Genomic DNA, 25,024 nt, shown 5'->3' with positions numbered 1-25,024 from the left:
GTGAAAAATGGATAAAGAAGTTGTGGTATTTACTTACAAAGCAATATCACTCAGCAATGAAATCTGTGTCATCAGGCCCTTAGCAGCACAATGAGTGGATTCAGGTATGATGATTCTAACTGAAGTAAGTCACACAGAAAAAGAAACATCATAAGATATCACTAATACACGGAATGTAAACTTGGCTACACAGGAACTGAATTACAGAACAGAACAGGGTCTCAAATTTAGAAAACCAACTTATGCTTGCTTAAGGGGAAAGGTGAGTTGGGGTGCTGCATAAAACCAGAGATTGAAATGAGCACAGATAAAGTTCCTTAAGCCAAATATGGAATAGACAAGAGCTACTCCTTGCTCAACGAAATGGACTCAACACCGCATATTAAACGCCTAAGAATGTACCTGACTAGTAAGTATCTTAAAACCTATGGATTGCTATGTCTCCGAAAGAGAATCAAGCATGTGTACAGGGGCATAAACGCAGCAGTGATAGGATTGGAGAGGTTCGGTGAGCAAATGAAGACCCTTTGAAGTCATATTGCATGGTACCCATTCCACGGGTTTCAACTACGCAGGTTTTAGGTATTCTTCCTTCAGCTAAAACATGCATGTGGAACCCAGAGTATGATCAACCATGTGAACGGGAGACGTGTTCAAATATGTCTCAGTTTTCCTCCCCTGGTACTCGGGTGCAACATTCCAGACGCTTTACTAACACTCTCCCCACTTGGAGAGTCAGCGCCTTTAACCTCCTCTTTGGCCCAGTTTGCAATTTCTGCGGAAGATGAACAGAAATAGCGAGAACCAATGAGAGGCTAGCTGGAGGTGTCTGGACGGGCAAATTTAACTCTCATTTCCCACCAGGAAGAGGAATTAACCAAAGGCTCAGCGTGCCGGGCCGGAACAAGATTAGGGCCTGAAGCCATCCTGCGGTGTTGCGGCCAGGTCACAAGAAAGCGAGTTGAAGTAAGGAGCTCAGGGGCACTGTAATGCACAAACCTGCAGAGTTATAAATGACAGCTATCGTCTAAAAATAGACTGAAGTAAGGATGCCAAGAGGACTTGAAAGCGGGGCAGAATTGCAGGAAACCGATTTCAGGAGGTAGACTGGAATTGCATTGAAAGCATAGGAAAAGAGGCAGAACGTCCACAATGATGCACTTGGCCAAAAAGGGCGTATGCGTTTTTTCCTGAATATATTCAGGAAAAAACGCATACGCCCTTTTTGGCCAACCAAGCAAGCTTGCAAAGGAAATCTGCACTACAATGAAGTCTCACTTCCCCCGGTCAAAAGGGCCATCTGAAAAAAGTGTAAAATCCAGAAAGGCAGGACAGGCCATGGAGAACTGGGAGCCTTGTTATGCTGATGGGCGGGATGTAAATTGCCAACAACCACTCGAGAGAAGTGTATGGTGTTTCCTGAAACATCTAAAAAACAAAGCAACAGAACCTAGGGCACTTCCACTTATGGTCCTAAAGCTTAGGGAAATTAAAATCAAAAAGACACAGCCACCCCAAAGTTTGGAACGGCTCTGTTTACAAGAACCTCGTTTACAGTACAAGTTCAACATCGCAGAAAGTGAAAAATGGATAAAGAAGTTGTGGTATTTACTTACAAAGCAATATCACTCAGCAATGAAATCTGTGTCATCAGGCCCTTAGCAGCACAATGAGTGGATTCAGGTATGATGATTCTAACAGAAGTAAGTCACACAGAAAAAGAAACATCATAAGATATCAGTAATACACGGAATGTAAACTTGGCTACACAGGAACTGAATTACAGAACAGAACAGGGTCTCAAATTTAGAAAACCAACTTATGCTTGCTTAAGGGGAAAGGTGAGTTGGGGTGCTGCATAAAACCAGAGATTGAAATGAGCACAGATAAAGTTCATTATGTCAAATATGGAATAGACAAGAGCTACTCCTTGCTCAACGAAATGGACTCAACATCGCATATTAAATGCCTAAGAATGTACCTGACTAGTAAGTATCTTAAAAACCTATGGATTGCTATGTCTCCAAAAGAGAATCAAGCATGTGTACAGGGGCATAAACGCAGCAGTGATAGGATTGGAGAGGTTCGGTGAGCAAATGAAGACCCTTTGAAGTCATATTGCATGGTACCCATTACACGTTTCTTAACTCTCCAGGTTTAAGGTATTCTTCCTTCAACTAAAACATGCATGTGGAACCCAAGTATGATCAACCATGTGATCGGGAGACGTGTTCAAATATGTCTCAGTTTTCGTACCCTGGTACTCGTGTACAACATTCCAGACGCTTACTAACACTCTCCCCACTTGGAGAGTCAGTCCCTTTAATCTCCTGTTTGGCCCAGTTTGCAATTTCTGCGGAAGATGAACAGGAACAGCGAGAATCAATGAGAGACTAGCTGGAGGTGTCTGGATGGGCAAATTTAACTCTCATTTCCCACCAGGAAGAGGAATTAACCAAAGGCTCAGCGTGCCGTGCCAGAACCAGATTAGGGCCTGAAGCCATCCTGCGGTGTTGCGGCCAGGTCACAAGAAAGCGAGTTGAAGAAAGGAGCTCAGGGGCACTGTAATTCACAAACCTGCAGAGTTATAAGTGACAGCTATCGTCCAAAAATATACTGAAGTAAGGCTGCCAAGAGGACTTGAAAGCGGGGCAGAATTGCAGGAAACCGATTTCAGGAGGTAGACTGGAATTGCATTGAAAGCATAGGAAAAGAGGCAGAACGTCCACAATGATGCACTTGGCCAAAAAGGGCGTATGCGTTTTTTCCTGAATATATTCAGGAAAAAACGCATACGCCCTTTTTGGCCAACCAAGCAAACTTGCAAAGGAAATCTGCACTACAATGAAGTCTCACTTCTCCCCGGTCAAAAGGTCCATCTGAAAAAAGTGTAAAATCCAGAAAGGCAGGACAGGCCATGGAGAACTGGGAGCCTTGTTATGCTGATGGGCGGGATGTAAATTGCCAACAGACACTCAGGAGAAGTGTATGGTGTTTCCTGAAACATCTAAAAAACAAAGCAACAGAGCCTAGGGCACTTCCACTTATGGCCCTATAGCTTAGGGAAATTAAAATCAAAAAGACACAGCCACCCCAAAGTTTGGGACGCCTCCGTTTACAAGTACCTTGTTTACCGTACAAGTTCAATATCACAGAAAGTGAAAAATGGATAAAGAACTTGTGGTACTTACGTACAATGCAGTATCACTCAGCAATGAAATCTATGTCATCAGGCCCGTAGCAGCATAATGAGTGGATTCAGGTACGATGATTCTAACTGAAATAAGTCACACAGAAAAAGAAACATCATAAGATATCAGTAATACACGGAATTTAAACTTGGCTACACAGGAACTGCATTCCAAAACAGAACAGTGTCTCAAATTTAGAAAACCAACTTATGCTTGCTTAAGGGGAAAGGTGAGTTGGGGTGCTGCATAAAACCAGAGATTGAAATGAGCACAGATAAAGTTCCTTAAGCCAAATATGGAATAGACAAGAGCTACTCCTTGCTCAACGAAATGGACTCAACACCGCATATTAAACGCCTAAGAATGTACCTGACTAGTAAGTATCTTAAAACCTATGGATTGCTATGTCTCCGAAAGAGAATCAAGCATGTGTACAGGGGCATAAACGCAGCAGTGATAGGATTGGAGAGGTTCGGTGAGCAAATGAAGACCCTTTGAAGTCATATTGCATGGTACCCATTCCACGGGTTTCAACTACCGAGGTTTAAGGTATTCTTCCTTCAGCTAAAACATGCATGTGGAACCCAGAGTATGATCAACCATGTGATCGGGAGACGTGTTCAAATATGTCTCAGTTTTCGTACCCTGGTACTCGGGTGCAACATTCCAGACGCTTTACTAAAACTCTCCCGACTTGGAGAGTCAGTCCCTTTAACCTCCTGTTTGGCCCAGTTTGCAATTTCTACGGAAGATGAACAGGAATAGCGAGAACCAATGAGAGACTAGCTGGAGGTGTCTGGACGGGCAAATTTAACTCTCATTTCCCACCAGGAAGAGGAATTAACCAAAGGCTCAGCGTGCCGTGCCAGAACCAGATTAGGGCCTGAAGCCATCCTGCGGTGTTGTGGCCAGGTCACAAGAAAGCGAGTTGAAGAAAGGAGCTCAGGGGCACTGTAATTCACAAACCTGCAGAGTTATAAATGACAGCTATCGTCCAAAAATAGACTGAAGTAAGGCTGCCAAGAGGACTTGAAAGCGGGGCAGCATTGCAGGAAACCGATTTCAGGAGGTAGACTGGAATTGCATTGAAAGCATAGGAAAAGAGGCAGAACGTCCACAATGATGCACTTGGCCAAAAAGGGCGTATGCGTTTTTTCCTGAATATATTCAGGAAAAAAACGCATACGCACTTTTTGGCCAACCAAGCAAGCTTGCAAAGGAAATCTGCACTACAATGAAGTCTCACTTCCCCCCGGTCAAAAGGGCCATCTGAAAAAAGTGTAAAATCCAGAAAGGCAGGACAGGCCATGGAGAACTGGGAGCCTTGTTATGCTGATGGGCGGGATGTAAATTGCCAACAACCACTCGGGAGAAGTGTATGGTGTTTCCTGAAACATCTAAAAAACAAAGCAACAGAGCCTAGGGCACTTCCACTTATGGTCCTATAGCTTAGGGAATTTAAAATCAAAAAGACACAGCCACCCCAAAGTTTGGAACGGCTCTGTTTACAAGAACCTCGTTTACAGTACAAGTTCAACATCGCAGAAAGTGAAAAATGGATAAAGAAGTTGTGGTATTTACTTACAAAGCAATATCACTCAGCAATGAAATCTGTGTCATCAGGCCCTTAGCAGCACAATGAGTGGATTCAGGTATGATGATTCTAACTGAAATAAGTCACACAGAAAAAGAAACATCATAAGATATCAGTAATACACGGAATGTAAACTTGGCTACACAGGAACTGAATTACAGACCAGAACAGGGTCTCAAATTTAGAAAACCAACTTATTCTTGCTTAAGGGGAAAGGTGAGTTGGGGTGCTGCATAAAACCAGAGATTGAAATGAGCACAGATAAAGTTCCTTAAGCCAAATATGGAATAGACAAGAGCTACTCCTTGCTCAACGAAATGGACTCAACACCGCATATTAAACACCTAAGAATGTACCTGACTAGTAAGTATCTTAAAACCTATGGATTGCTATGTCTCCGAAAGAGAATCAAGCATGTGTACAGGGGCGTAAACGCAGCAGTGATAAGATTGGAATGGTTCGGTGAGCAAATGAAGACCCTTTGAAGTCATATTGCATGGTACCCATTCCACGGGTTTCAACTACCCAGGTTTTAGGTATTCTTCCTTCAGCTAAAACATGCATGTGGAACCCAGAGTATGATCAACCATGTGATCGGGAGACGTGTTCAAATATGTCTCAGTTTTCGTACCCTGGTACTCGGGTGCAACATTCCAGATGCTTTACTAACACTCTCCCGACTTGGAGAGTCAGTCCCTTTAACCTCCTGTTTGGCCCAGTTTCCAATTTCTGCGGAAGATGAACAGGAATAGCGAGAACCAATGAGAGACTAGCTGGAGGTGTCTGGACGGGCAAATTTAACTCTCATTTCCCACCAGGAAGAGGAATTAACCAAAGGCTCAGCATGCCGTGCCGGAACCAGATTAGGGCCTGAAGCCATCCTGCGGTGTTGCGGCCAGCTCACAAGAAAGCGAGTTGAAGAAAGGAGCTCAGGGGCACTGTAATTCACAAACCTGCAGAGTTATAAATGACAGCTATCGTCCAAAAATATACTGAAGTAAGGCTGCCAAGAGGACTTGAAAGCGGGGCAGAATTGCAGGAAACCGATTTCAGGAGGTAGACTGGAATTGCATTGAAAGCATAGGAAAAGAGGCAGAACGTCCACAATGATGCACTTGGCCAAAAAGGGCGTATGCGTTTTTTCCTGAATATATTCAGGAAAAAACGCATACGCCCTTTTTGGCCAACCAAGCAAGCTTGCAAAGGAAATCTGCACTACAATGAAGTCTCACTTCCCCCCGGTCAAAAGGGCCATCTGAAAAAAGTGTAAAATCCAGAAAGGCAGGACAGGCCATGGAGAACTGGGAGCCTTGTTATGCTGATGGGCGGGATGTAAATTGCCAACAGACACTCGGGAGAAGTGTATGGTGTTTCCTGAAACATCTAAAAAACAAAGCAACAGAGTCTAGGGCACTGCCACTTATGGTCCTATAGCTTAGGGAAATTAAAATCAAAAAGACACAGCCACCCCAAAGTTTGGGACGGCTCTGTTTACAAGAACCTCGTTTACAGTACAAGTTCAACATCGCAGAAAGTGAAAAATGGATAAAGAAGTTGTTGTATTTACTTACAAAGCAATATCACTCAGCAATGAAATCTATGTCATCAGGCCCTTAGCAGCACAATGAGTGGATTCAGGTATGATGATTCTAACTGAAATAAGTCACACAGAAAAAGAAACATCATAAGATATCAGTAATACACGGAATGTAAACTTGGCTACACAGGAACTGAATTACAGAACAGAACAGGGTCTCAAATTTAGAAAACCAACTTATGCTTGCTTAAGGGGAAAGGTGAGTTGGGGTGCTGCATAAAACCAGAGATTGAAATGAGCACAGATAAAGTTCCTTAAGCCAAATATGGAATAGACAAGAGCTACTCCTTGCTCAACGAAATGGACTCAACACCGCATATTAAACACCTAAGAATGTACCTGACTAGTAAGTATCTTAAAACCTATGGATTGCTATGTCTCCGAAAGAGAATCAAGCATGTGTACAGGGGCGTAAACGCAGCAGTGATAAGATTGGAAAGGTTCGGTGAGCAAATGAAGACCCTTTGAAGTCATATTGCATGGTACCCATTCCTCGGGTTTCAACTACCCAGGTTTTAGGTATTCTTCCTTCAGCTAAAACATGCATGTGGAACCCAGAGTATGATCAACCATGTGATCGGGAGACGTGTTCAAATATGTCTCAGTTTTCGTACCCTGGTACTCGGGTGCAACATTCCAGATGCTTTACTAACACTCTCCCGACTTGGAGAGTCAGTCCCTTTAACCTCCTGTTTGGCCCAGTTTCCAATTTCTGCGGAAGATGAACAGGAATAGCGAGAACCAATGAGAGGCTAGCTGGAGGTGTCTGGACAGGCAAATTTAACTCTCATTTCCCACTAGGAAGAGGAATTAACCAAAGGCTCAGCGTGCCGTGCCGGAACAAGATTAGGGCCTGAAGCCATCCTGCAGTGTTGCGGCCAGCTCAAAAGAAAGCGAGTTGAAGAAAGGAGCTCAGGGGCACTGTAATTCACAAACCTGCAGAGTTATAAATGACAGCTATCGTCCAAAAATAGACTGAAGTAAGGCTGCCAAGAGGACTTGAAAGCGGGGCAGAATTGCAGGAAACCGATTTCAGGAGGTAGACTGGAATTGCATTGAAAGCATAGGAAAAGAGGCAGAACGTCCACAATGATGCACTTGGCCAAAAAGAGCGTATGCGTTTTTTCCTGAATATATTCAGGAAAAAACGCATACGCCCTTTTTGGCCAACCAAGCAAGCTTGCAAAGGAAATCTGCACTACAATGAAGTCTCACTTCCCCCCGGTCAAAAGGGCCATCTGAAAAAAGTGTAAAATCCAGAAAGGCAGGACAGGCCATGGAGAACTGGGAGCCTTGTTATGCTGATGGGCGGGATGTAAATTGCCAACAGACACTCGGGAGAAGTGTATGGTGTTTCCTGAAACATCTAAAACACAAAGCAACAGAGCCTAGGGCACTGCCACTTATGGTCCTATAGCTTAGGGAAATTAAAATCAAAAAGACACAGCCACCCCAAAGTTTGGGACGGCTCTGTTTACAAGAACCTCGTTTACAGTACAAGTTCAACATCGCAGAAAGTGAAAAATGGATAAAGAAGTTGTGGTATATACTTACAAAGCAATATCACTCAGCAATGAAATCTATGTCATCAGGCCCTTAGCAGCACAATGAGTGGATTCAGGTATGATGATTCTAACTGAAATAAGTCACACAGAAAAAGAAACATCATAAGATATCAGTAATACACGGAATGTAAACTTGGCTACACAGGAACTGAATTACAGAACAGAACAGGGTCTCAAATTTAGAAAACCAACTTATGCTTGCTTAAGGGTAAAGGTGAGTTGGGGTGCTGCATAAAACCAGAGATTGAAATGAGCACAGATAAAGTTCCTTAAGCCAAATATGGAATAGACAAGAGCTACTCCTTGCTCAACGAAATGGACTCAACACCGCATATTAAACGCCTAAGAATGTACCTGACTAGTAAGTATCTTAAAACCTATGGATTGCTATGTCTCCGAAAGAGAATCAAGCATGTGTACAGGGGCATAAACGCAGCAGTGATAGGACTGGAGAGGTTCGTGAGCAAATGAAGACCCTTTGAAGTCATATTGCATGGTACCCATTCCACGGGTTTCAACTACCCAGGTTTAAGGTATTCTTCCTTCAGCTAAAACATGCATGTGGAACCCAGAGTATGATCAACCATGTGATCGGGAGACGTGTTCAAATATGTCTCAGTTTTCCTCCCCTGGTACTCGGGTGCAACATTCCAGACGCTTTACTAACACTCTCCCCACTTGGAGAGTTAGCGCCTTTAACCTCCTGTTTGGCCCAGTTTGCAATTTCTGCGGAAGATGAACAGGAATAGCAAGAACCAATGAGAGGCTAGCTGGAGGTGTCTGGACGGGCAAATTTAACTCTCATTTCCCACCAGGAAGAGGAATTAACCAAAGGCTCAGCATGCCGGGCCGGAACCAGATTAGGGCCTGAAGCCATCCTGTGGTGTTGCGGCCAGGTCACAAGAAAGCGAGTTGAAGACAGGAGCTCAGGGGCACTGTAATTCACAAACCTGCAGAGTTATAAATGAGAGCTATCGTCCAAAAATAGACTGAAGTAAGGCTGCCAAGAGGACTTGAAAGCGGGGCAGAATTGCAGGAAACCGATTTCAGGAGGTAGACTGGAATTGCATTGAAAGCATAGGAAAAGAGGCAGAACGTCCACAATGATGCACTTGGCCAAAAAGGGCGTATGCGTTTTTTCCTGAATATATTCAGGAAAAAACGCATACGCCCTTTTTGGCCAACCAAGCAAGCTTGCAAATGAAATCTGCACTACAATGAAGTCTCACTTCCCCCCCGGTCAAAAGGGCCATCTGAAAAAAGTGTAAAATCCAGAAAGGCAGGACAGGCCATGGAGAACTGGGAGCCTTGTTATGCTGATGGGCGGGATGTAAATTGCCAACAACCACTCGGGAGAAGTGTATGGTGTTTCCTGAAACATCTAAAAAACAAAGCAACAGAGCCTAGGGCACTTCCACTTATGGTCCTATAGCTTAGGGAAATTAAAATCAAAAAGACACAGCCACCCCAAAGCTTGGGACGCCTCCGTTTACAAGAACCTCGTTTACCGTACAAGTTCAATATCACAGAAAGTGAAAAATGGATAAAGAACTTGTGGTACTTACGTACAATGCAGTATCACTCAGCAATGAAATCTATGTCATCAGGCCCGTAGCAGCATAATGAGTGGATTCAGGTACGATGATTCTAAATGAAATAAGTCACACAGAAAAAGAAACATCATAAGATATCACTAATACACGGAATGTAAACTTGGCTACACAGGAAATGCATTCCAAAACAGAACAGGGTCTCAAATTTAGAAAACCAACTTATGCTTGCTTAAGGGGAAAGGTGAGTTGGGGTGCTGCATAAAACCAGAGATTGAAATGAGCACAGATAAAGTTCCTTAAGCCAAATATGGAATAGACAAGAGCTACTCCTTGCTCAACGAAATGGACTCAACACCGCATATTAAACGCCTAAGAATGTACCTGACTAGTAAGTATCTTAAAACCTATGGATTGCTATGTCTCCGAAAGAGAATCAAGCATGTGTACAGGGGCATAAACGCAGCAGTGATAGGATTGGAGAGGTTCGGTGAGCAAATGAAGACCCTTTGAAGTCATATTGCATGGTACCCATTCCACGGGTTTCAACTACCCAGGTTTTAGGTATACTTCCTTCAGCTAAAATATGCATGTGGAACCCAGAGTATGATCAACCATGTGATCGGGAGACGTGTTCAAATATGTCTCAGTTTTCCTCCCCTGGTACTCGGGTGCAACATTCCAGACGCTTTACTAACACTCTCCCCACTTGGAGAGTCAGCGCCTTTAACCTCCTGTTTGGCACAGTTTGCAATTTCTGCGGAAGATGAACAGGAATAGCGAGAACCAATGAGAGGCTAGCTGGAGGTGTCTGGACGGGCAAATTTAACTCTCATTTCCCACCAGGAAGAGGAAATAACCAAAGGCTCAGCGTGCCGTACCGGAACCAGATTAGGGCCAGAAGCCATCCTGCGGTGTTGCGGCCAGCTCAAAAGAAAGCGAGTTGAAGAAAGGAGCTCAGGGGCACTGTAATTCACAAACCTGCAGAGTTATAAATGACAGCTATCGTCCAAAAATAGACTGAAGTAAGGCTGCCAAGAGGACTTGAAAGCGGGGCAGAATTGCAGGAAACCGATTTCAGGAGGTAGACTGGAATTGCATTGAAAGCATAGGAAAAGAGGCAGGACGTCCACAATGATGCACTTGGCCAAAAAGGGCGTATGCGTTTTTTCCTGAATATATTCAGGAAAAAACGCATACGCCCTTTTTGGCCAACCAAGCAAGCTTGCAAAGGAAATCTGCACTACAATGAAGTCTCACTTCTCCCCGGTCAAAAGGGCCATCTGAAAAAAGTGTAAAATCCAGAAAGGCAGGACAGGCCATGGAGAACTGGGAGCCTTGTTATGCTGAAGGGCGGGATGTAAATTGCCAACAACCACTCGGGAGAAGTGTATGGTGTTTCCTGAAACATGTAAAAAACAAAGCAACAGAACCTAGGGCACTTCCACTTATAGTCCTATAGCTTAGGGAAATTAAAATCAAAAAGACACAGCCACCCCAAAGTTTGGAACGGCTCTGTTTACAAGAACCTCGTTTACAGTACAAGTTCAACATCGCAGAAAGTGAAAAATGGATAAAGAAGTTGTGGTATTTACTTACAAAGCAATATCACTCAGCAATGAAATCTGTGTCATCAGGCCCTTAGCAGCACAATGAGTGGATTCAGGTATGATGATTCTAACTGAAATAAGTGACACAGAAAAAGAAACATCATAAGATATCAGTAATACACGGAATGTAAACTTGGCTACACAGGAACTGAATTACAGAACAGAACAGGGTCTCAAATTTAGAAAACCAACTTATTCTTGCTTAAGGGTAAAGGTGAGTTGGGGTGCTGCATAAAACCAGAGATTGAAATGAGCACAGATAAAGTTCCTTAAGCCAAATACGGAATAGACAAGAGCTACTCCTTGCTCAACGAAATGGACTCAACACCCCATATTAAACGCCTAAGAATGTACCTGACTAGTAAGTATCTTAAAACCTATGGATTGCTATGTCTCCGAAAGAGAATCAAGCATGTGTACAGGGGCATAAACGCAGCAGTGATAGGATTGGAGAGGTTCGGTGAGCAAATGAAGACCCTTTGAAGTCATATTGCATGGTACCCATTCCACGGGTTTCAACTACCCAAGTTTAAGGTATTCTTCCTTCAGCTAAAACATGCATGTGGAACCTAGAGTATGATCAACCATGTGATCGGGAGACGTGTTCAAATATGTCTCAGTTTTCCTCCCCTGGTACTCGGGTGCAACATTCCAGACGCTTTACTAACACTCTCCCCACTTGGAGAGTCAGTCCCTTTAACCTCCTGTTTGGCCCAGTTTGCAATTTCTGCGGAAGATGAACAGGAATAGCGAGAACCAATGAGAGGCTAGCTGGAGGTGTCTGGACGGGCAAATTTAACTCTCATTTCCCACCAGGAAGAGGAATTAACCAAAGGCTCAGCATGCCGGGCCAGAACCAGATTAGGGCCTGAAGCCATCCTGCGGTGTTGCGGCCAGCTCAAAAGAAAGCGAGTTGAAGAAAGGAGCTCAGGGGCACTGTAATTCACAAACCTGCAGAGTTATAAATGACAGCTATCGTCCAAAAATAGACTGAAGTAAGGCTGCCAAGAGGACTTGAAAGCGGGGCAGAATTGCAGGAAACCGATTTCAGGAGGTAGACTGGAATTGCATTGAAAGCATAGGAAAAGAGGCAGAACGTCCACAATGATGCACTTGGCCAAAAAGGGCGTATGCGTTTTTTCCTGAATATATTCAGGAAAAAACGCATACGCCCTTTTTGGCCAACCAAGCAAGCTTGCAAAGGAAATCTGCACTACAATGAAGTCTCACTTCCCCCCGGTCAAAAGGGCCATCTGCATAAAGTGTAAAATCCAGAAAGGCAGGACAGGCCATGGAGAACTGGGAGCCTTGTTATGCTGATGGGCGGGATGTAAATTGCCAACAGACACTCGGGAGAAGTGTATGGTGTTTCCTGAAACATCTAAAAAACAAAGCAACAGAGCCTAGGGCACTGCCACTTATGGTCCTATAGCTTAGGGAAATGAAAATCAAAAAGACACAGCCACCCCAAAGTTTGGGACGCCTCTGTTTACAAGAACCTCGTTTACAGTACAAGTTCAACATCGCAGAAAGTGAAAAATGGATAAAGAAGTTGTGGTATTTACTTACAAAGCAATATCACTCAGCAATGAAATCTATGTCATCAGTCCCTTAGCATCACAATGAGTGGATTCAGGTATGATGATTCTAACAGAAATAAGTCACACAGTAAAAGAAACATCATAAGATATCATTAATACACGGAATGTAAACTTGGCTACACAGGAACTGAATTACAGAACAGAACAGGGTCTCAAATTTAGAAAACCAACTTATGCTTGCTTAAGGGTAAAGGTGAGTTGGGGTGCTGCATAAAACCAGAGATTGAAATGAGCACAGATAAAGTTCCTTAAGTCAAATATGGAATAGACAAGAGCTACTCCTTGCTCAACGAAATGGACTCAACACCGCATATTAAACGCCTAAGAATGTACCTGACTAGTAAGTATCTTAAAACCTATGGATTGCTATGTCTCCGAAAGTGAATCAAGCATGTGTACAGGGGCATAAACGCAGCAGTGATAGGATTGGAGAGGTTCGGTGAGCAAATGAAGACCCTTTGAAGTCATATTGCATGGTACCCATTACACGGGTCTCAACTCTCCAGGTTTAAGGTATTCTTCCTTCAGCTAAAACATGCATGTGGAACCCAAGTATGATCAACCATGTGAACGGGAGACGTGTTCAAATATGTCTCAGTTTTCCTCCCCTGGTACTCGGGTGCAACATTCCAGACGCTTTACTAACACTCTCCCCACTTGGAGAGTCAGCGCCTTTAACCTCCTGTTTGTCCCAGTTTGCAATTTCTGCGTAAGATGAACAGGAATAGCGAGAACCAATGAGAGGCTAGCTGGAGGTGTCTGGACGGGCAAATTTAACTCTCAATTCCCACCAGGAAGAGGAAATAACCAAAGGCTCAGCGTGCCGTACCGGAACCAGGTTAGGGCCTGAAGCCATCCTGCGGTGTTGCGGCCAGCTCAAAAGAAAGCGAGTTGAAGAAAGGAGCTCAGGGGCACTGTAATTCACAAACCTGCAGAGTTATAAATGACAGCTATTGTCCAAAAATATACTGAAGTAAGGCTGCCAAGAGGACTTGAAAGCGGGGCAGAATTGCAGGAAACCGATTTCAGGAGGTAGACTGGAATTACATTGAAAGCATAGGAAAAGAGGCAGAACGTCCACAATGATGCACTTGGCCAAAAAGGGCGTATGCGTTTTTTCCTGAATATATTCAGGAAAAAACGCATACGCCCTTTTTGGCCAACCAAGCAAGCTTGCAAAGGAAATCTGCACTACAATGAAGTCTCACTTCCCCCCGGTCAAAAGGGCCATCTGAAAAAAGTGTAAAATCCAGAAAGGCAGGACAGGCCATGGAGAACTGGGAGCCTTGTTATGCTGATGGGCGGGATGTAAATTGCCAACAACCACTCGGGAGAAGTGTATGGTGTTTCCTGAAACATCTAAAAAACAAAGCAACAGAACCTAGGGCACTTCCACTTATGGTCCTATAGCTTAGGGAAATTAAAATCAAAAAGACACAGCCACCCCAAAGTTTGGAACGGCTCTGTTTACAAGAACCTCGTTTACAGTACAAGTTCAACATCGCAGAAAGTGAAAAATGGATAAAGAAGTTGTGGTATTTACTTACAAAGCAATATCACTCAGCAATGAAATCTGTGTCATCAGGCCCTTAGCAGCACAATGAGTGGATTCAGGTATGATGATTCTAACTGACGTAAGTCACACAGAAAAAGAAACATCATAAGATATCAGTAATACACGGAATGTAAACTTGGCTACACAGGAACTGAATTACAGAACAGAACAGGGACTCAAATTTAGAAAACCAACTTATGCTTGCTTAAGGGTAAAGGTGAGTTGGGGTGCTGCATAAAACCAGAGATTGAAATGAGCACAGATAAAGTTCCTTAAGCCAAATATGGAATAGACAAGAGCTACTCCTTGCTCAACGAAATGGACTCAACAACGCATATTAAACGCCTAAGAATGTACCTGACTTGTAAGTATCTTAAAACCTATGGATTGCTATGTCTCCAAAAGAGAATCAAGCATGTGTACAGGGGCATAAACGCAGCAGTGATAGGATTGGAGAGGTTGGGTGAGCAAATGAAGACCCTTTGAACTCATATTGCAGGGTACCCATTCCACGTGTTTCAACTACCTAGGTTTAAGGTATTCTTCCTTCATCTAAAACATGCATGTGGAACCTAGAGTATGATCAACCATGTGATCGGGAGACGTGTTCAAATATGTCTCAGTTTTCGTACCCTGGTACTCGGGTGCAACATTCCAGACGCTTTACTAACACTCTCCCGACTTGGAGAGTCAGTCCCTTTAACCTCCTGTTTGGCCCAGTTTGCAATTTCTGCGGAAGATGAACAGGAATAGCGAGAACCAATGGAGACTAGCTGGAGGTGTCTGGACGGGCAAATTTAACTCTCATTTCCTACCAGGAAGAGGAATTAACCAAAGGCTCAGCGTGCCATGCCAGAATCAGATTAGGGCCTGAAGCCATCCTGCGGTGTTGCGGCCAGGTCACAAGAAAGCGAGTTGAAGAAAGGAGCTCAGGGGCACTGTAATTCACAAACCTGCAGAGTTATAAATGACAGCTATCGTCCAAAAATAGACTGAAGTAAGGCTGCCAAGAGGACTTGAAAGCGGGGCAGAATTGCAGGAAACCGATTTCAGGAGGTAGACTGGAATTGCATTGAAAGCATAGGAAAAGAGGCAGAACGTCCACAATGATGCACTTGGCCAAAAAGGGCGTATGCGTTTTTTCCTGAATATATTCAAGAAAAAACGCATACGCCCTTTTTGGCCAACCAAGCAAGCTTGCAAAGGAAATCTGCACTACAATGAAGTCTCACTTCCCCCCGGTCAAAAGGGCCATCTGAAAAAAGTGTAAAATCCAGAAAGGCAGGACAGGCCATGGAGAACTGGGAGCCTTGTTATGCTGATGGGCGGGATGTAAATTGCCAACAGACACTCGGGAGAAGTGTATGGTGTTTCCTGAAACATCTAAAAAACAAAGCAACAGAGCCTAGGGCACTGCCACTTATTGTCCTATAGCTTAGGGAAATTAAAATCAAAAAGACACAGCCACCCCAAAGTTTGGGACGCCTCTGTTTACAAGAACCTCGTTTACAGTACAAGTTCAACATCGCAGAAAGTGAAAAATGGATAAAGAAGTTGTGGTATTTACTTACAAAGCAATATCACTCAGCAATGAAATCTATGTCATCAGGCCCTTAGCATCACAATGAGTGGATTCAGGTATGATGATTCTAACTGAAATAAGTCACACAGAAAATGAACCATCATAAGATATCAGTAATACATGGAATGTAAACTTGGCTACACAGGAACTGAATTACAGAACAGAACAGGGTCTCAAATTTAGAAAACCAACTTATGCTTGCTTAAGGGTAAAGGTGAGTTGGGGTGCTGCATAAAACCAGAGATTGAAATGAGCACAGATAAAGTTCCTTAAGCCAAATATGGAATAGACAAGAGCTACTCCTTGCTCAACGAAATGGACTCAACACCGCATATTAAACGCCTAAGAATGTACCTGACTAGTAAGTATCTTAAAACCTATGGATTGCTATGTCTCCGAAAGAGAATCAAGCATGTGTACAGGGGCATAAACGCAGCAGTGATAGGATTGGAGAGGTTCGGTGAGCAAATGAAGACCCTTTGAAGTCATATTGCATGGTACCCATTCCACGGGTTTCAACTACCCAGGTTTTAGGTATACTTCCTTCAGTTAAAATATGCATGTGGAACCCAGAGTATGATCAACCATGTGATCGGGAGACGTGTTCAAATATGTCTCAGTTTTCCTCCCCTGGTACTCGGGTGCAACATTCCAGACGCTTTACTAACACTCTCCCCACTTGGAGAGTCAGCGCCTTTAACCTCCTGTTTGGCACAGTTTGCAATTTCTGCGGAAGATGAACAGTAATAGCGAGAACCAATGAGAGGCTAGCTGGAGGTGTCTGGACGGGCAAATTTAACTCTCATTTCCCACCAGGAAGAGGAAATAACCAAAGGCTCAGCGTGCCGTACCGGAACCAGATTAGGGCCTGAAGCCATCCTGCGGTGTTGCGGCCAGCTCAAAAGAAAGCGAGTTGAAGAAAGGAGCTCAGGGGCACTGTAATTCACAAACCTGCAGAGTTATAAATGACAGCTATCGTCCAAAAATAGACTGAAGTAAGGCTGCCAAGAGGACTTGAAAGCGGGGCAGAATTGCAGGAAACCGATTTCAGGAGGTAGACTGGAATTGCATTGAAAGCATAGGAAAAGAGGCAGGACGTCCACAATGATGCACTTGGCCAAAAAGGGCGTATGCGTTTTTTCCTGAATATATTCAGGAAAAAACGCATACGCCCTTTTTGGCCAACCAAGCAAGCTTGCAAAGGAAATCTGCACTACAATGAAGTCTCACTTCTCCCCGGTCAAAAGGGCCATCTGAAAAAAGTGTAAAATCCAGAAAGGCAGGACAGGCCATGGAGAACTGGGAGCCTTGTTATGCTGAAGGGCGGGATGTAAATTGCAAACAACCACTCGGGAGAAGTGTATGGTGTTTCCTGAAACATGTAAAAAACAAAGCAACAGAACCTAGGGCACTTCCACTTATAGTCCTATAGCTTAGGGAAATTAAAATCAAAAAGACACAGCCACCCCAAAGTTTGGGACGGCTCTGTTTACAAGAACCTCGTTTACAGTACAAGTTCAACATCGCAGAAAGTGAAAAATGGATAAAGAAGTTGTGGTATTTACTTACAAAGCAATATCACTCAGCAATGAAATCTGTGTCATCAGGCCCTTAGCAGCACAATGAGTGGATTCAGGTATGATGATTCTAACTGAAATAAGTGACACAGAAAAAGAAACATCATAAGATATCAGTAATACACGGAATGTAAACTTGGCTACACAGGAACTGAATTACAGAACAGAACAGGGTCTCAAATTTAGAAAACCAACTTATTCTTGCTTAAGGGTAAAGGTGAGTTGGGGTGCTGCATAAAACCAGAGATTGAAATGAGCACAGATAAAGTTCCTTAAGCCAAATACGGAATAGACAAGAGCTACTCCTTGCTCAACGAAATGGACTCAACACCCCATATTAAACGCCTAAGAATGTACCTGACTAGTAAGTATCTTAAAACCTATGGATTGCTATGTCTCCGAAAGAGAATCAAGCATGTGTACAGGGGCATAAACGCAGCAGTGATAGGATTGGAGAGGTTCGGTGAGCAAATGAAGACCCTTTGAAGTCATATTGCATGGTACCCATTCCACAGGTTTCAACTACCCAAGTTTAAGGAATTCTTCCTTCAGCTAAAACATGCATGTGGAACCTAGAGTATGATCAACCATGTGATCGGGAGACGTGTTCAAATATGTCTCAGTTTTCCTCCCCTGGTACTCGGGTGCAACATTCCAGACGCTTTACTAACACTCTCCCCACTTGGAGAGTCAGTCCCTTTAACCTCCTGTTTGGCCCAGTTTGCAATTTCTGCGGAAGATGAACAGGAATAGCGAGAACCAATGAGAGGCTAGCTGGAGGTGTCTGGACGGGCAAATTTAACTCTCATTTCCCACCAGGAAGAGGAATTAACCAAAGGCTCAGCATGCCGGGCCAGAACCAGATTAGGGCCTGAAGCCATCCTGCGGTGTTGCGGCCAGGTCACAAGAAAGCGAGTTGAAGAAAGGAGCTCAGGGGCACTGTAATTCACAAACCTGCAGAGTTATAAATGACAGCTATCGTCCAAAAATAGACTGAAGTAAGGCTGCCAAGAGGACTTGAAAGCGGGGCAGAATTGCAGGAAACCGATTTCAGGAGGTAGACTGGAATTGCATTGAAAGCATAGGAAAAGAGGCAGAACGTCCACAATGATGCACTTGGCCAAAAAGGGCGTATGCGTTTTTTCCTGAATATATTCAGGAAAAAACGCATACGCCCTTTTTGGCCAACCAAGCAAGCTTGCAAAGGAAATCTGCACTACAATGAAGTCTCACTTCCCCCCGGTCAAAAGGGCCATCTGCATAAAGTGTAAAATCCAGAAAGGCAGGACAGGCCATGGAGAACTGGGAGCCTTGTTATGCTGATGGGCGGGATGTAAATTGCCAACAGACACTCGGGAGAAGTGTATGGTGTTTCCTGAAACATCTAAAAAACAAAGCAACAGAGCCTAGGGCACTGCCACTTATGGTCCTATAGCTTAGGGAAATTAAAATCAAAAAGACACAGCCACCCCAAAGTTTGGGACGCCTCTGTTTACAAGAACCTCGTTTACAGTACAAGTTCAACATCGCAGAAAGTGAAAAATGGATAAAGAAGTTGTGGTATTTACTTACAAAGCAATATCACTCAGCAATGAAATCTATGTCATCAGGCCCTTAGCATCACAATGAGTGGATTCAGGTATGATGATTCTAACAGAAATAAGTCACACAGAAAAAGAAACATCATAAGATATCATTAATACACGGAATGTAAACTTGGCTACACAGGAACTGAATTACAGAACAGAACAGGGTCTCAAATATAGAAAACCAACTTATGCTTGCTTAAGGGTAAAGGTGAGTTGGGGTGCTGCATAAAACCAGAGATTGAAATGAGCACAGATAAAGTTCCTTAAGTCAAATATGGAATAGACAAGAGCTACTCCTTGCTCAACGAAATGGACTCAACACCGCATATTAAACGCCTAAGAATGTACCTGACTAGTAAGTATCTTAAAACCTATGGATTGCTATGTCTCCGAAAGAGAATCAAGCATGTGTACAGGGGCATAAACGCAGCAGTGATAGGATTGGAGAGGTTCGGTGAGCAAATGAAGACCCTTTGAAGTCATATTGCATGGTACCCATTACACGGGTCTCAACTCTCCAGGTTTAAGGTATTCTTCCTTCAGCTAAAACATGCATGTGGAACCCAAGTATGATCAACCATGTGAACGGGAGACGTGTTCAAATATGTCTCAGTTTTCCTCCCCTGGTACTCGGGTGCAACATTCCAGACGCTTTACTAACACTCTCCCCACTTGGAGAGTCAGCGCCTTTAACCTCCTGTTTGGCCCAGTTTGCAATTTCTGCGGAAGATGAACAGGAATAGCGAGAACCAATGAGAGGCTAGCTGGAGGTGTCTGGACGGGCAAATTTAACTCTCAATTCCCACCAGGAAGAGGAAATAACCAAAGGCTCAGCGTGCCGTACCGGAACCAGATTAGGGCCTGAAGCCATCCTGTGGTGTTGCGGCCAGCTCAAAAGAAAGCGAGTTGAAGAAAGGAGCTCAGGGGCACTGTAATTCACAAACCTGCAGAGTTATAAATGACAGCTATTGTCCAAAAATATACTGAAGTAAGGCTGCCAAGAGGACTTGAAAGCGGGGCAGAATTGCAGGAAACCGATTTCAGGAGGTAGACTGGAATTACATTGAAAGCATAGGAAAAGAGGCAGAACGTCCACAATGATGCACTTGGCCAAAAAGGGCGTATGCGTTTTTTCCTGAATATATTCAGGAAAAAACGCATACGTCCTTTTTGGCCAACCAAGCAAGCTTGCAAAGGAAATCTGCACTACAATGAAGTCTCACTTCCCCCCGGTCAAAAGGGCCATCTGAAAAAAGTGTAAAATCCAGAAAGGCAGGACAGGCCATGGAGAACTGGGAGCCTTGTTATGCTGATGGGCGGGATGTAAATTGCCAACAACCACTCGGGAGAAGTGTATGGTGTTTCCTGAAACATCTAAAAAACAAAGCAACAGAACCTAGGGCACTTCCACTTATGGTCCTATAGCTTAGGGAAATTAAAATCAAAAAGACACAGCCACCCCAAAGTTTGGAACGGCTCTGTTTACAAGAACCTCGTTTACAGTACAAGTTCAACATCGCAGAAAGTGAAAAATGGATAAAGAAGTTGTGGTATTTACTTACAAAGCAATATCACTCAGCAATGAAATCTGTGTCATCAGGCCCTTAGCAGCACAATGAGTGGATTCAGGTATGATGATTCTAACTGAAGTAAGTCACACAGAAAAAGAAACATCATAAGATATCAGTAATACACGGAATGTAAACTTGGCTACACAGGAACTGAATTACAGAACAGAACAGGGACTCAAATTTAGAAAACCAACTTATGCTTGCTTAAGGGTAAAGGTGAGTTGGGGTGCTGCATAAAACCAGAGATTGAAATGAGCACAGATAAAGTTCCTTAAGCCAAATATGGAATAGACAAGAGCTACTCCTTGCTCAACGAAATGGACTCAACAACGCATATTAAACGCCTAAGAATGTACCTGACTTGTAAGTATCTTAAAACCTATGGATTGCTATGTCTCCAAAAGAGAATCAAGCATGTGTACAGGGGCATAAACGCAGCAGTGATAGGATTGGAGAGGTTGGGTGAGCAAATGAAGACCCTTTGAAGTCATATTGCATGGTACCCATTCCACGTGTTTCAACTACCTAGGTTTAAGGTATTCTTCCTTCATCTAAAACATGCATGTGGAACCTAGAGTATGATCAACCATGTGATCGGGAGACGTGTTCAAATATGTCTCAGTTTTCCTCCCCTGGTACTCGGGTGCAACATTCCAGACGCTTTACTAACACTCTCCCCACTTGGAGAGTCAGAGCCTTTAACCTCCTGTTGGCCCAGTTTGCAATTTCTGCGGAAGATGAACAGGAATAGCAAGAACCAATGAGAGGCTAGCTGGAGGTGTCTGGACGGGCAAATTTAACTCTCATTTCCCACCAGGAAGAGGAATTAACCAAAGGCTCAGCATGCCGGGCCGGAACCAGATTAGGGGCTGAAGCTATCCTGTGGTGTTGCGGTCAGGTCACAAGAAAGCGAGTTGAAGACAGGAGCTCAGGGGCACTGTAATTCACAAACCTGCAGAGTTATAAATGACAGCTATCGTCCAAAAATAGACTGAAGTAAGGCTGCCAAGAGGACTTGAAAGCGGGGCAGAATTGCAGGAAACCGATTTCAGGAGGTAGACTGGAATTGCATTGAAAGCATAGGAAAAGAGGCAGAACGTCCACAATGATGCACTTGGCCAAAAAGGGCGTATGCGTTTTTTCCTGAATATATTCAGGAAAAAACGCATACGACCTTTTTGGCCAACCAAGCAAGCTTGCAAAGGAAATCTGCACTACAATGAAGTCTCACTTCCCCCCCGGTCAAAAGGGCCATCTGAAAAAAGTGTAAAATCCAGAAAGGCAGGACAGGCCATGGAGAACTGGGAGCCTTGTTATGCTGATGGGCGGGATGTAAATTGCCAACAACCACTCGGGAGAAGTGTATGGTGTTTCCTGAAACATCTAAAAAACAAAGCAACAGAGCCTAGGGCACTGCCACTTATGGTCCTATAGCTTAGGGAAATTAAAATCAAAAAGACACAGCCACCCCAAAGTTTGGGACGCCTCCGTTTACAAGAACCTCGTTTACCGTACAAGTTCAATATCACAGAAAGTGAAAAATGGATAAAGAACTTGTGGTACTTACGTACAATGCAGTATCACTCAGCAATGAAATCTATGTCATCAGGACCATAGCAGCATAATGAGTGGATTCAGGTACGATGATTCTAACTGAAATAAGTCACACAGAAAAAGAAACATCATAAGATATCACTAATACACGGAATGTAAACTTGGCTACACAGGAACTGCATTCCAAAACAGAACAGGGTCTCAAATTTAGAAAACCAACTTATGCTTGCTTAAGGGGAAAGGTGAGTTGGGGTGCTGCATAAAACCAGAGATTGAAATGAGCACAGATAAAGTTCCTTAAGCCAAATATGGAATAGACAAGAGCTACTCCTTGCTCAACGAAATGGACTCAACACCGCATATTAAACGCCTAAGAATGTACCTGACTAGTAAGTATCTTAAAACCTATGGATTGCTATGTCTCCGAAAGAGAATCAAGCATGTGTACAGGGGCATAAACGCAGCAGTGATAGGATTGGAGAGGTTCGGTGAGCAAATGAAGACCCTTTGAAGTCATATTGCATGGTACCCATTCCACGGGTTTCAACTACCCAGGTTTTAGGTATACTTCCTTCAGCTAAAATATGCATGTGGAACCCAGAGTATGATCAACCATGTGATCGGGAGACGTGTTCAAATATGTCTCAGTTTTCCTCCCCTGGTACTCGGGTGCAACATTCCAGACGCTTTACTAACACTCTCCCCACTTGGAGAGTCAGCGCCTTTAACCTCCTGTTTGGCACAGTTTGCAATTTCTGCGGAAGATGAACAGGAATAGCGAGAACCAATGAGAGGCTAGCTGGAGGTGTCTGGACGGGCAAATTTAACTCTCATTTCCCACCAGGAAGAGGAAATAACCAAAGGCTCAGCGTGCCGTACCGGAACCAGATTAGGGCCTGAAGCCATCCTGCGGTGTTGCGGCCAGCTCAAAAGAAAGCGAGTTGAAGAAAGGAGCTCAGGGGCACTGTAATTCACAAACCTGCAGAGTTATAAATGACAGCTATCGTCCAAAAATAGACTGAAGTAAGGCTGCCAAGAGGACTTGAAAGCGGGGCAGAATTGCAGGAAACCGATTTCAGGAGGTAGACTGGAATTGCATTGAAAGCATAGGAAAAGAGGCAGGACGTCCACAATGATGCACTTGGCCAAAAAGGGCGTATGCGTTTTTTCCTGAATATATTCAGGAAAAAACGCATACGCCCTTTTTGGCCAACCAAGCAAGCTTGCAAAGGAAATCTGCACTACAATGAAGTCTCACTTCTCCCCGGTCAAAAGGGCCATCTGAAAAAAGTGTAAAATCCAGAAAGGCAGGACAGGCCATGGAGAACTGGGAGCCTTGTTATGCTGAAGGGCGGGATGTAAATTGCCAACAACCACTCGGGAGAAGTGTATGGTGTTTCCTGAAACATGTAAAAAACAAAGCAACAGAACCTAGGGCACTTCCACTTATAGTCCTATAGCTTAGGGAAATTAAAATCAAAAAGACACAGCCACCCCAAAGTTTGGAACGGCTCTGTTTACAAGAACCTCGTTTACAGTACAAGTTCAACATCGCAGAAAGTGAAAAATGGATAAAGAAGTTGTGGTATTTACTTACAAAGCAATATCACTCAGCAATGAAATCTGTGTCATCAGGCCCTTAGCAGCACAATGAGTGGATTCAGGTATGATGATTCTAACTGAAATAAGTGACACAGAAAAAGAAACATCATAAGATATCAGTAATACACGGAATGTAAACTTGGCTACACAGGAACTGAATTACAGAACAGAACAGGGTCTCAAATATAGAAAACCAACTTATGCTTGCTTAAGGGTAAAGGTGAGTTGGGGTGCTGCATAAAACCAGAGATTGAAATGAGCACAGATAAAGTTCCTTAAGTCAAATATGGAATAGACAAGAGCTACTCCTTGCTCAACGAAATGGACTCAACACCGCATATTAAACGCCTAAGAATGTACCTGACTAGTAAGTATCTTAAAACCTATGGATTGCTATGTCTCCGAAAGAGAATCAAGCATGTGTACAGGGGCATAAACGCAGCAGTGATAGGATTGGAGAGGTTCGGTGAGCAAATGAAGACCCTTTGAAGTCATATTGCATGGTACCCATTACACGGGTCTCAACTCTCCAGGTTTAAGGTATTCTTCCTTCAGCTAAAACATGCATGTGGAACCCAAGTATGATCAACCATGTGAACGGGAGACGTGTTCAAATATGTCTCAGTTTTCCTCCCCTGGTACTCGGGTGCAACATTCCAGACGCTTTACTAACACTCTCCCCACTTGGAGAGTCAGCGCCTTTAACCTCCTGTTTGGCCCAGTTTGCAATTTCTGCGGAAGATGAACAGGAATAGCGAGAACCAATGAGAGGCTAGCTGGAGGTGTCTGGACGGGCAAATTTAACTCTCAATTCCCACCAGGAAGAGGAAATAACCAAAGGCTCAGCGTGCCGTACCGGAACCAGATTAGGGCCTGAAGCCATCCTGTGGTGTTGCGGCCAGCTCAAAAGAAAGCGAGTTGAAGAAAGGAGCTCAGGGGCACTGTAATTCACAAACCTGCAGAGTTATAAATGACAGCTATTGTCCAAAAATATACTGAAGTAAGGCTGCCAAGAGGACTTGAAAGCGGGGCAGAATTGCAGGAAACCGATTTCAGGAGGTAGACTGGAATTACATTGAAAGCATAGGAAAAGAGGCAGAACGTCCACAATGATGCACTTGGCCAAAAAGGGCGTATGCGTTTTTTCCTGAATATATTCAGGAAAAAACGCATACGTCCTTTTTGGCCAACCAAGCAAGCTTGCAAAGGAAATCTGCACTACAATGAAGTCTCACTTCCCCCCGGTCAAAAGGGCCATCTGAAAAAAGTGTAAAATCCAGAAAGGC

At 43.8% G+C, this 25,024-nt stretch overlaps 1 long non-coding RNA gene across 18 annotated transcripts in view; it reads right to left on the bottom strand.

The window, feature by feature from the left end:
- Window positions 1-25,024, bottom strand: part of LOC307181094 — a 500,233-nt gene that overhangs the window by 58,370 nt on the left and 416,839 nt on the right. For all 18 annotated transcript variants that reach the window (XR_013825874.1, XR_013825875.1, XR_013825876.1 and 15 more), the window contains exon 3: window positions 9,509-9,594. This is a non-coding gene — a long non-coding RNA (uncharacterized lncRNA). The remainder of the gene's footprint in view (window positions 1-9,508; window positions 9,595-25,024) is intronic.

The sequence above is a fragment of the Stenella coeruleoalba genome (assembly GCF_951394435.1).
Source record: "Stenella coeruleoalba genome assembly, contig: scaffold_57, whole genome shotgun sequence".
Lineage (NCBI taxonomy): Eukaryota > Metazoa > Chordata > Mammalia > Artiodactyla > Delphinidae > Stenella > Stenella coeruleoalba.
Note: the sequence above shows the minus strand (reverse complement) of the source record. Positions and strands in the feature narration are given on the sequence as shown.